General features: G+C 51.1%; 1 long non-coding RNA gene across 1 annotated transcript; it reads left to right on the top strand.

Moving 5' to 3' along the window:
• The first annotated feature begins 5,424 nt into the window (after nucleotides 1-5,424).
• On the top strand, nucleotides 5,425-7,623 carry LOC122367113. Its single transcript, XR_006253996.1, has 2 exons — nucleotides 5,425-5,722; nucleotides 6,703-7,623. It is a non-coding gene; the product is annotated as an uncharacterized LOC122367113 (long non-coding RNA).
• The last annotated feature ends 1,541 nt before the right edge of the window (nucleotides 7,624-9,164 follow it).

The raw sequence follows: 9,164 nt of genomic DNA, 5'->3' as shown, positions 1-9,164 counted from the left end.
CTCGTGGCCGTTATTGCATAGCGCCTTCGTCAATATGAAAATATCACGCCCCCCTGACCTCAAGGTCACCCAAGCACCTACACAAACATACAATCAGTACACAATTTTCATACGCATCACCACATCATGCCTACATCCCAAGCTCCATTCAGACTTCAGGTCACACCAATCGCTCACATGTACCGTAAACGATCAGGCTGCTGCCGGTCTCGTCTCGAGCGGCGCACGTCCTGCCCACCGGTCACATTCACTGCTTCAGCTGTTGTCCACAGCGTCTCCTCGCTGCTGGTGGTACGCCGTGGGCTACCATCATGTGCGTCATCTCGAACGGCTCGCGGTCTCAAGTCACGCACGTGCCTTGGAACTCCATCAACCTCTACTGCTTGACCTGACACAATTGATGTCACAACGCCTCGATCATACTGAGTGTCGCATCGCACGTTAGGAGGCCTGACCCATACGTCATCTCCCACCTTGTACCTGTTTTGTTCGCCACGATGATTAGTCGCCATAGTCTGCCGGGTCTTCTCTGTTTCTGAGCGTCGTTCTAGCCTACTCACTACTGAGTACTTGTACAACATGTTGGCAGGCGCCGTGTCTGAAGTTTTGCCGTCTCGGGGTGTAACATTGTACATGTGCACTGCATCAGCAATAGAACAGTTCGACCTGGCTGCGATAACCTTTACACTTCGATGGCAGCGTTCTGTGATCCCATTCCCAGATGCTGCATATGCGCACCTAAACCGCAATCTCACTCCCCAGCGGTTGGCAAACTCTCTGAAAAGATAGCTTCGAAACGCTGTGTCGTTGTCCAGGAGCAGTTCATCTGGCGCTCCTCTCTCCAGGAACACTGCCTCCAACTGCTCGATAACGGCCGCGCTCGTTTCTGCTCTCAGACACCGCCACAGCGTGAAGCGACTCGGTCCACAGTCTATCAAGCTAAGGTACGACCGGCCCCGGTAATGAGTTATATCTATACCCACCCTCGACCACACTGCGTCCACTTCGAGCTTCCCCGGCTGCCATTTGACGGGAGCCGGATCGATAGAGCTGCACACCTCACACCTCGACACGACAGCGCGTACCTGCTTTTTGGTAGCTCCTAGATGCAACCGTTTCGCGAAGTAATGCGTACGTCGCACTCCCGGGTGACCCGACTCGTGATGGACACGAGCGATGGCTGCGTCCATCCCACCTTCAGCCACCGCCACGCCACACATTGGTGGCGACACGCTCCGTCTGCCCCCGTCTGTCAGCGCCTTCAACCAGCGCTGCGGCACACGGGTTAGCTCGTCCGCCCGATTCAGTGCTGAAGGAACCAGCCCGACGGTAATCTTCATGCTGTATTCCTTCACGAGTGCAGTGACTATCTCAAGGCGTCTCCGAATCAGCATTTCGGAAGCGGCTTTCGTTCTCAGCCTGGATTTGCCTGTTAGGGCGTCGGATATCCAGTGATAGACAGTTGCAGAGTCCGTGTGGAGGTAGAGTTCAGTGAAGCCCCATGCCAATGCCATATTCAAACCTTAGACCACTGCGTCCAGCTCTGCCATGTTGATGTGGGCCACTTCACTGGATCGAAGCCATGACGCATCCTCCACCACATCCCCGTCGATTTCAAGCATCACGCCTATGGCAATTGAGCTAGCGTCCACCCAGACGCTTGCCTTCTCACCAGAGACATCCCAGCGCCCGCGAGCAGGATCATGCTGCGTAGTTCGAGCCCACACTTCCTTCAAGAACGACCGGACATGTTCACAGCGAATGGGTTCGTCCCAGTTTTGTGTGACAGCGTTTGCTCGACGCTTGATGAATGCAGTGGCCACTCGCAACCATCCGCAGACAGGATAGTGGCTCAGTAGTTTTCCACACGCAGAAAACACTGAGCGCCGGGTGAGATGCGCGGGAAGGTCCTCCAGCTCCGCGCCACGCCTCCAATACAGTTTGTCGTGCTCCCTCCACACTGACAAGCCAAGGAGACGTGCACCGTCACTCACCCGCTCCGGCTCCTTTGTCAGTAGGCCGAATTTTGTCAAGTGCTCGCGCACATACTCGGCCGATGCCACGTCTTCCCGAACCAAGATGTCGTCGACAAAACTGCTGGTCGCTTCTCGTACTAGGTCGTTTTGTGAGAGGACACAGTTCAGAATCGCTTTCATTATCAGTGGTCCTACGTTCAAACCAAAACCAAGCCTTGTCAGCGCCCACCGCTTCCCTTCAAAAACGACAGTTTGGTAGGGCCAAAGCGATTTCTTGACGTGGATCTGCAAGTAGGCACTCTTCAGGTCCAGTGCAGCGACGTCAACTCCCATCCTCCGCCACGTTCTCAGTTTCTCTGCACAAACATCTGCGTCCGCTGTATGTGCCTCAATGAACTCATTCAGTTCCCTGTAATCCATGACAGGCCTGACCTTCTGCTTCTTCTCTTGCACCACCGCCATCAACGGTATCAGTCCCTTTGGCTCTCCGAGCTCCGACGCATCGTAGGGAATCAGTAACCCCTCGTCCACCCACCTCGCCAGCTCTGCCTCGTACTGATCACGGTACTCACTCGGAACCGAGTACGAACCCACCTGATTGTGAATTTCGCACGGCCCACATTTCTCAGACCACTTCCATTCGGCCACCCACCGATTCTCCTTAGGATCATAAACAGCTTGAAAGTCTTCACCTTCGACACAGATCTGTCCAACTCTCTGATGACATGCCTCTGAACGTCCAAGTGGTGCCGGAAGGCTCTTTAACGGCGGCGAACTAGTCGATGACGTCTTCACAAGCGCTCCTGTCGCCGCTGAATTGCGCTTCTTAGCCTCAGTCTCTGCCGAAACACTGATCTTTTTTGCTGCCGAGTTGAAGTGCACGCGCTTGGCATTCAAGATTGTCACGCCCCCCAGCTCTGTCATTCCATTCATCCCAAGAATGAATTTGAACCCCAATGGACTTTTGTCAACAACTACAACTTCTACCTGCACGTCACCAACATCTTCCACTCGCAGTCGTACTTGTCCTGTTCCCAAACAGCGCATCTTTTGACCGTCAATGGTTTCTACCTCCACTCTTGAGCTGCGCCACTGACGACAACAGGAAACATCACAAATACACGTTGAGCATCCTGAGTCAACAAGCGCATCAACCATCATGCCATTCAAACTGACCTGGGCCGTTGGGAGCGCCGCCACTAGCGACCGTCCGGAGAGGAGGCTGGCGCCGACGCTTCCTCTCCGATGGTGTTTCCCGGACATGCGCGTGCGAGATGTGGCCCGCCGCAGCGAAAGCACTCTAGTTTTTCGCGTCTCTGAAACGTGTTCTTCCGTAGGAGGCAGTCCTTAGCCAGATGGTTTTCGCCATCGCAAACAAAACATCTTCTGTTCCTTTTGTTTCTTTCATATCCTCTCTGCATCACCCCGCTTGCAGCAGAAGAGGCGCCCACTCGTGACTCTACTTCAAGACCACCGGTGTCCTTTAGCACGGCACGCGCACGTGCCAGGAGCTGATCCAGTTGTAAGGACTCTACTTGGCATCCTGTCCTTAAAGCCTGGCGTGCTGCTTCTGGAAGGCCTGCTATAAAAGCGCACGCCAGCCCTACTTCACTGATTCCACCGAAAAGTCCCGCCAGTCTTCTTAGGTCAGCCAGGAGCACATCAGCCGACTCGTTTGCCCCGAGCCTCCGTCTCAGGAACTTTTCGTATGCAGCAAAGGGATCGTCAGCGAAGGCTGAAAGTAACGCAGACTTTATCTTCTCGACGTCTCGCTTAGATGCCGCAGGCAATTGCTGATACACAGCAAAGGCACCGCCGGTAAGCCTCAGAGGTATCACATCAGCTAATTCACTGACTCCTCTCAGATCACAGACCAGCGTAACTTTATCTAGCCACTCGCTGACGGTGCCGTCACCACTGAACTCGGGGATCAGTCGGACATCAAAATCGTTTTGCTTCCTTTCCATGTCTTGGCCAGTTTCTTTGCTTGTTTGTCTCTTTTTGCCGCCCATTTTTTAACAGAAAAGGCCGAAATAGCTTGTGATCTAATACAAATTTTTCTCATACAAATTGTCTATATTCAGCATAACTCATCACATTCACCGAAGTCCTCTCAAATTCCCTATCGCCTCTCCCAATCTCTCCCCTGCTCAGCCCTCCGTTTCCTCCTGAGACATTTTCCAATAATTTTGTAGCTCGTGGCCGTTATTGCATAGCGCCTTCGTCAATATGAAAATATCACATATTAGCTAAGGATGAAATGCCACACCATGAAATGCAACTCAAAGGAATTTGTGGATGAAGTAGCTCAGCAGCGACCGCTGCCCGTCCGCTCCACTCGCCCGGGACGCAATGACTGAACCTTCGCCGTCTCGCTCACGACCGGCCCGCCGGTGACGTCACGACCCCTCGGGCGAGGTCAGGTCGGCTCACCGCGCGGCCGACTCCATGGGGGCCAGTCGCTGGGACACGTTTGAGCAAGGATACCGCGTTACCGTAAACTGACATTTCACCTGTAACCCGTTTCTCGAGACCATGTGTTTGGCCGGAATCGCGATTCGGCGTAGGTATGTCAGCGCACATCCGTGCGTTTGTGGTCTTTTTTTGGCGGACGCTTCAGCATGTGAAATGATGTAAGAGGTAAATTGATTTTTTGATGGTCAGATGAAGAAAATTGATCTAAGATGACAATACATTGGTTTACCTTTTCGCGTGTTGAAGCTACAGGGTGATCAACAAAGAATGACATTAGTTTTCAATGTCTCGTGCTTATTTTAAGGCACGTGCGCAAAAAAAAAACGAGTAGTGTTTCATGAAGAGAACACTTAAACATTTTAATTTGTTATAATTACAACACTGCCCATGATAGTATAGTAGATATGCCCACCTGTTTCTCAAGTCCAATTCGGCACTCTCGTCAAAATTCACCATTTTGTCACGATCAAGCAAGCTGGGTGATTTTGAAGTTCGGAGAGCTTAAGAATCTGAGCGATGTTCGCCGGGCGTTTCGGCTGAATTACTGCCCGAATAACCCCAGATGTTCCCCATCCTAAAACGTTCCAGCGGCTGGTTCGACGCTTTGAAACGTCCGTTGCTACCCGTCCCCTCACCCCGCGTGGTAGGACGGCGGGTACCGCTGAAGAGGAGCAGCAAGTCCGGCAATTTTTCAAAGATCAACCTAATGCCCACGTTCGAAAGGCTATAGAAGAGCTGGGAATGTCTTTCGGAAAGATGTGGACAATCCTCCGCAAGAAACTTCATTGGAAACCGTACCGCCCAATCCTAACAACTGTCCTCTCCGCTGACAGCAAGTTGTCGAGGATGAAAGCATTCACCTTCTGGCTCACCCAAGCGCGGAAGACTGGTTTGAGCGGGTAATCTGGAGCGACGAGAAATGTTTGTGCTCCAGCAAGCACCCAACAGGAAAAATGCAGTCAGGGGGGGTCCGTCCCTTTACCGGGCCATAGGAGGAAAATTGCTACCAAATGCTGCCAATGTGACGTCACTGGGATGGTCGAAAGCTGATTGGTCGCTGAGATTCAGGCGATGCTGTCAATTCTGGCGCACCGGCGCAGTGTTTTCCAGCCGTTGCGTGTATTGTTATACGGAGTTTGAATATTATTTATTTGATAATAATATCACTTTTTATGCGTTTGAAGATCGGAAAAGCATGCACATAAGTGGCATTCACACACTTGTCGTCTCAGAGATCATGAAGAATGACCAGCTTCAGCAGTTCAGCTCAGGTATTCAATTAATTCAACTGTATAAGCATGAGTATCATAGGCAGATCAGCCCCGTTTCAGTTCAACCCGGTTTAACCTTTTTTGTCATTTTTGGCTTTCAAAGGGAGCATGATAAACTCATATTAAGTTGTAAAATGCCTTAGCATTTTAATGAGAAGGAGAATGGAGATGGAATAGTTGTAAATTGTTTCGGAAGTGGCTAGCTTCTATAAATATTAATGCTTTGTGAAAATAACAACTTATTTGTCAAATTAAATAGTATAAAATAACAAATCAATCTATGCTTACCTCCCAGACTGGAAAAAATTCACACACTGTCAGATGCGTCAGGGCCCAGGGGCTTTCGAGTTTCGGGTCTCAAAATTCAGCGCAAGTGATTTCTCACCAAAATTTTGGCACATCTTTTGTGCAAAGTTGAAGCTCATTGTTATTTCTTTTCAATATTAGTTGCCAGATTTTATAATTGTATCTAAACTTTCAAATTTTGGATGCAAATTTTGAATTTAAAAGGATTTCTGACATGCTTATTGCTGAAAATCCCATTCTTGTTTATGTAAATGTTATGTAATTGACATTTGCTAACTAAACAAGCTCATCCTTGTCTAATGTCTATATATTGGTTTCTATTTATACCACCTGTGCTACTACTAATTTCTATTTGTTGAGACTATTTACCTAATGCATTTGCTTCATATGATTTTACACGCAGACGCACCTGTGCATGGAACAGTAATGCCAGACCCAAATTCAAAATATTAATGGAAAATTGTGTTATTTGCTTGTTTCACCTGAATTCTGAGTCAGGCCTGCAATGAATACATAAATATGAAATAGGTACATGTTTTGAGGCTTCATATCAGCACATAGAAAAGGCAATCGAAGAAAAGGCACCTTTGGGCATTGATTATTTTTGCTTGCCATCGCCTAGTCAATTTTTTCATGTTGTATTCTGTTAATAAACTTGGTAATGTGTTTTGCAGGTCCGGGGCTGGTCCTCTGGCGTGCAGGACGGCGAGGAGTGGCTACCTGCACATAACAACACAATGACTGGCACCGAGCTGAGGGTATAAAATCACATCATATCGACTTCAGCATCTGTCTCCCAGCTTTGGAGACGTCGCCCGACTCCCGAGTCCCTGAGTGGCGAGCGCCAGTTTCCGAAAGGAAGTTGAGGAAGGCAACCCGAAAGCACCCGCTGGGCTGCCGACACTCCTGCGCTGCCAGCAGGGCGTGCTGCGCAGTAAAGCCTCGCTGCGTGGTCTGTACGACATCCGACACCGGCACCCAGACGTGCAGTTTCTGATGACATCCCACCTCAACCAGGGCTGCCCCGAGAATCTGCTAGTGCTGACTGCCTGCTGCTGAGGCCGACCTGCCGGACCTGTCGCCGCCCTGGTGAGCCTGAGCCGCCCTGGGACCTGCTGCCACCCCAGCGGGCCTGCCGCCGCGTCTACGCTGCCGCCCTGGTGAAACAGGTCCGTCGTCGCCCTGCCGGACCTGTCGCCGCCCTGGTAAACCTGCTGCCGACCTGTCGCACTTGCCACCGCCCTGGTGAATCTGCTGCCGACCTGCCTGACCTGTCGCTGCCGTGGTGAACCTGTTACTGACTTGCCGGACCTTTCTCGCCGCCTTGACGAGCTTGGGGAGTCTGTGCTGAGGTGCCACCGCTCTGTTTCACGTGTTATGTTGCCCGGTTCCTGGCTGTCGCGGAGTCAATCGGCACATTGTGTTTGAAGAGGCGACATCTTGTACAACTTTCCGACAGTTCGGAGCATTTTATTGTACCTACTCAAGTCGCAAGAGATTAGGCTTGTGCCTTATTTGTCCTCTACCAATCTGTCCAATATGTTTTTTTTTTATAACTACGATTTATGGTATGACATAAACCGGTATATTGTGTACGCATTTGGTTCGTTCCAGTCAGAAGTTTGGAATGTGTACATATACTTGTGTTACCTACGGTACAATTTCGGTTTGTGCAGTTCACACAACCTCTCTTAATTATGGGGCGAAATAGACGCAAAACCAGGGCTGCGGAGTCGGAGTCAGGGTCGACAGTTCTGACCGGACTCGGAGTCGATTTTGGAAACCGAGTCGGAGTATGGGTCACCGAAAATCCATCGGCTCCGCCAGGGCTGCGGAGTCGATGGATTTTCGGCGACTCCGACTCCGACTCCGACTCCGGCTTTAAAAAACCAGCTCCGACTCCGACTCCGACTCCGGGCAGAATTGTCGACTCCGACCGACTCCAACTCTCGACTCCGACTCTGCAGACCTAGCAGGGCTGCGGAGTCGACATATTTTCGGTGACTCCGACTCCGGCTCGGGTTTCTAAAATCGACTCCGACTCCGACTCCGCAGCCCTGGCCGCTCCGCAGATCTGGCAGGGCTGCGGAGTCGGAGTTAGAGTCGGTAGGAGTTGATTACCCAGCCCGGAGTCGGAGTCGGAGTTGGTTTTTGGAAGTCGCGGTTGGAGTCAGAGTCACCAGAAATCCATTGACTCCGAAGCCTCGCGCAAAACTATGGCGATTTTCATCTACGAGAGGGCCGCCGATGTGCTGGCCGGATCACCGGCGGGGCGTACGTTGGCTCGGTCCGATCCCAATAATGTGGCCAAATCTTTGGTTCGAGTAACAGCTGGTCCTGATTTGCTTCACTGAGGAAACATCACACCGTTCTGCCTTGCATCGGACATCAAAACTGCACTAAAATCCGCTGAAAACGTATTTAAACGTCCGTCCTCCATAATGGCTACGGACGGCGGCCGGCGAGTTACCATCCCAGTGACGTCACTCGGGCCCGGTAGGGGGACGGTAAAAAAAGCCTGATGACCATACCTGTTATATGGCCTTTTGTGCTCCAGCAAGCACCCAACAGGAAAAATGGGCGACCGGACGACTGCATTTTTCCTGTTGGGTGCTTGCTGGAGCACAAACATTTCTCGTCGCTCCAGATTACCCGCTCAAACCAGTCTTCCGCGCTTGGGTGAGCCAGAAGGTGAATGCTTTCATCCTCGACAACTTGCTGTCAGCGGAGAGGACAGTTGTTAGGATTGGGCGGTACGGTTTCCAATGAAGTTTCTTGCGGAGGATTGTCCACATCTTTCCGAAAGACATTCCCAGCTCTTCTATAGCCTTTCGAACGTGGGCATTAGGTTGATCTTTGAAAAATTGCCGGACTTGCTGCTCCTCTTCAGCGGTACCCGCCGTCCTACCACGCGGGGTGAGGGGACGGGTAGCAACGGACGTTTCAAAGCGTCGAACCAGCCGCTGGAACGTTTTAGGATGGGGAACATCTGGGGTTATTCGGGCAGTAATTCAGCCGAAACGCCCGGCGAACATCGCTCAGATTCTTAAGCTCTCCGAACTTCAAAATCACCCAGCTTGCTTGATCGTGACAAAATGGTGAATTTTGACGAGAGTGCCGAATTGGACTTGAGAAA

Source organism: Amphibalanus amphitrite, unplaced genomic scaffold (genome assembly GCF_019059575.1).
Source record: "Amphibalanus amphitrite isolate SeventyFive unplaced genomic scaffold, NRLGWU_Aamphi_draft 000851F_arrow, whole genome shotgun sequence".
In the NCBI taxonomy this organism is placed as follows: Eukaryota; Metazoa; Arthropoda; class Thecostraca; order Balanomorpha; family Balanidae; genus Amphibalanus; species Amphibalanus amphitrite.
This window is presented reverse-complemented; position numbering and strand designations above follow the sequence as displayed.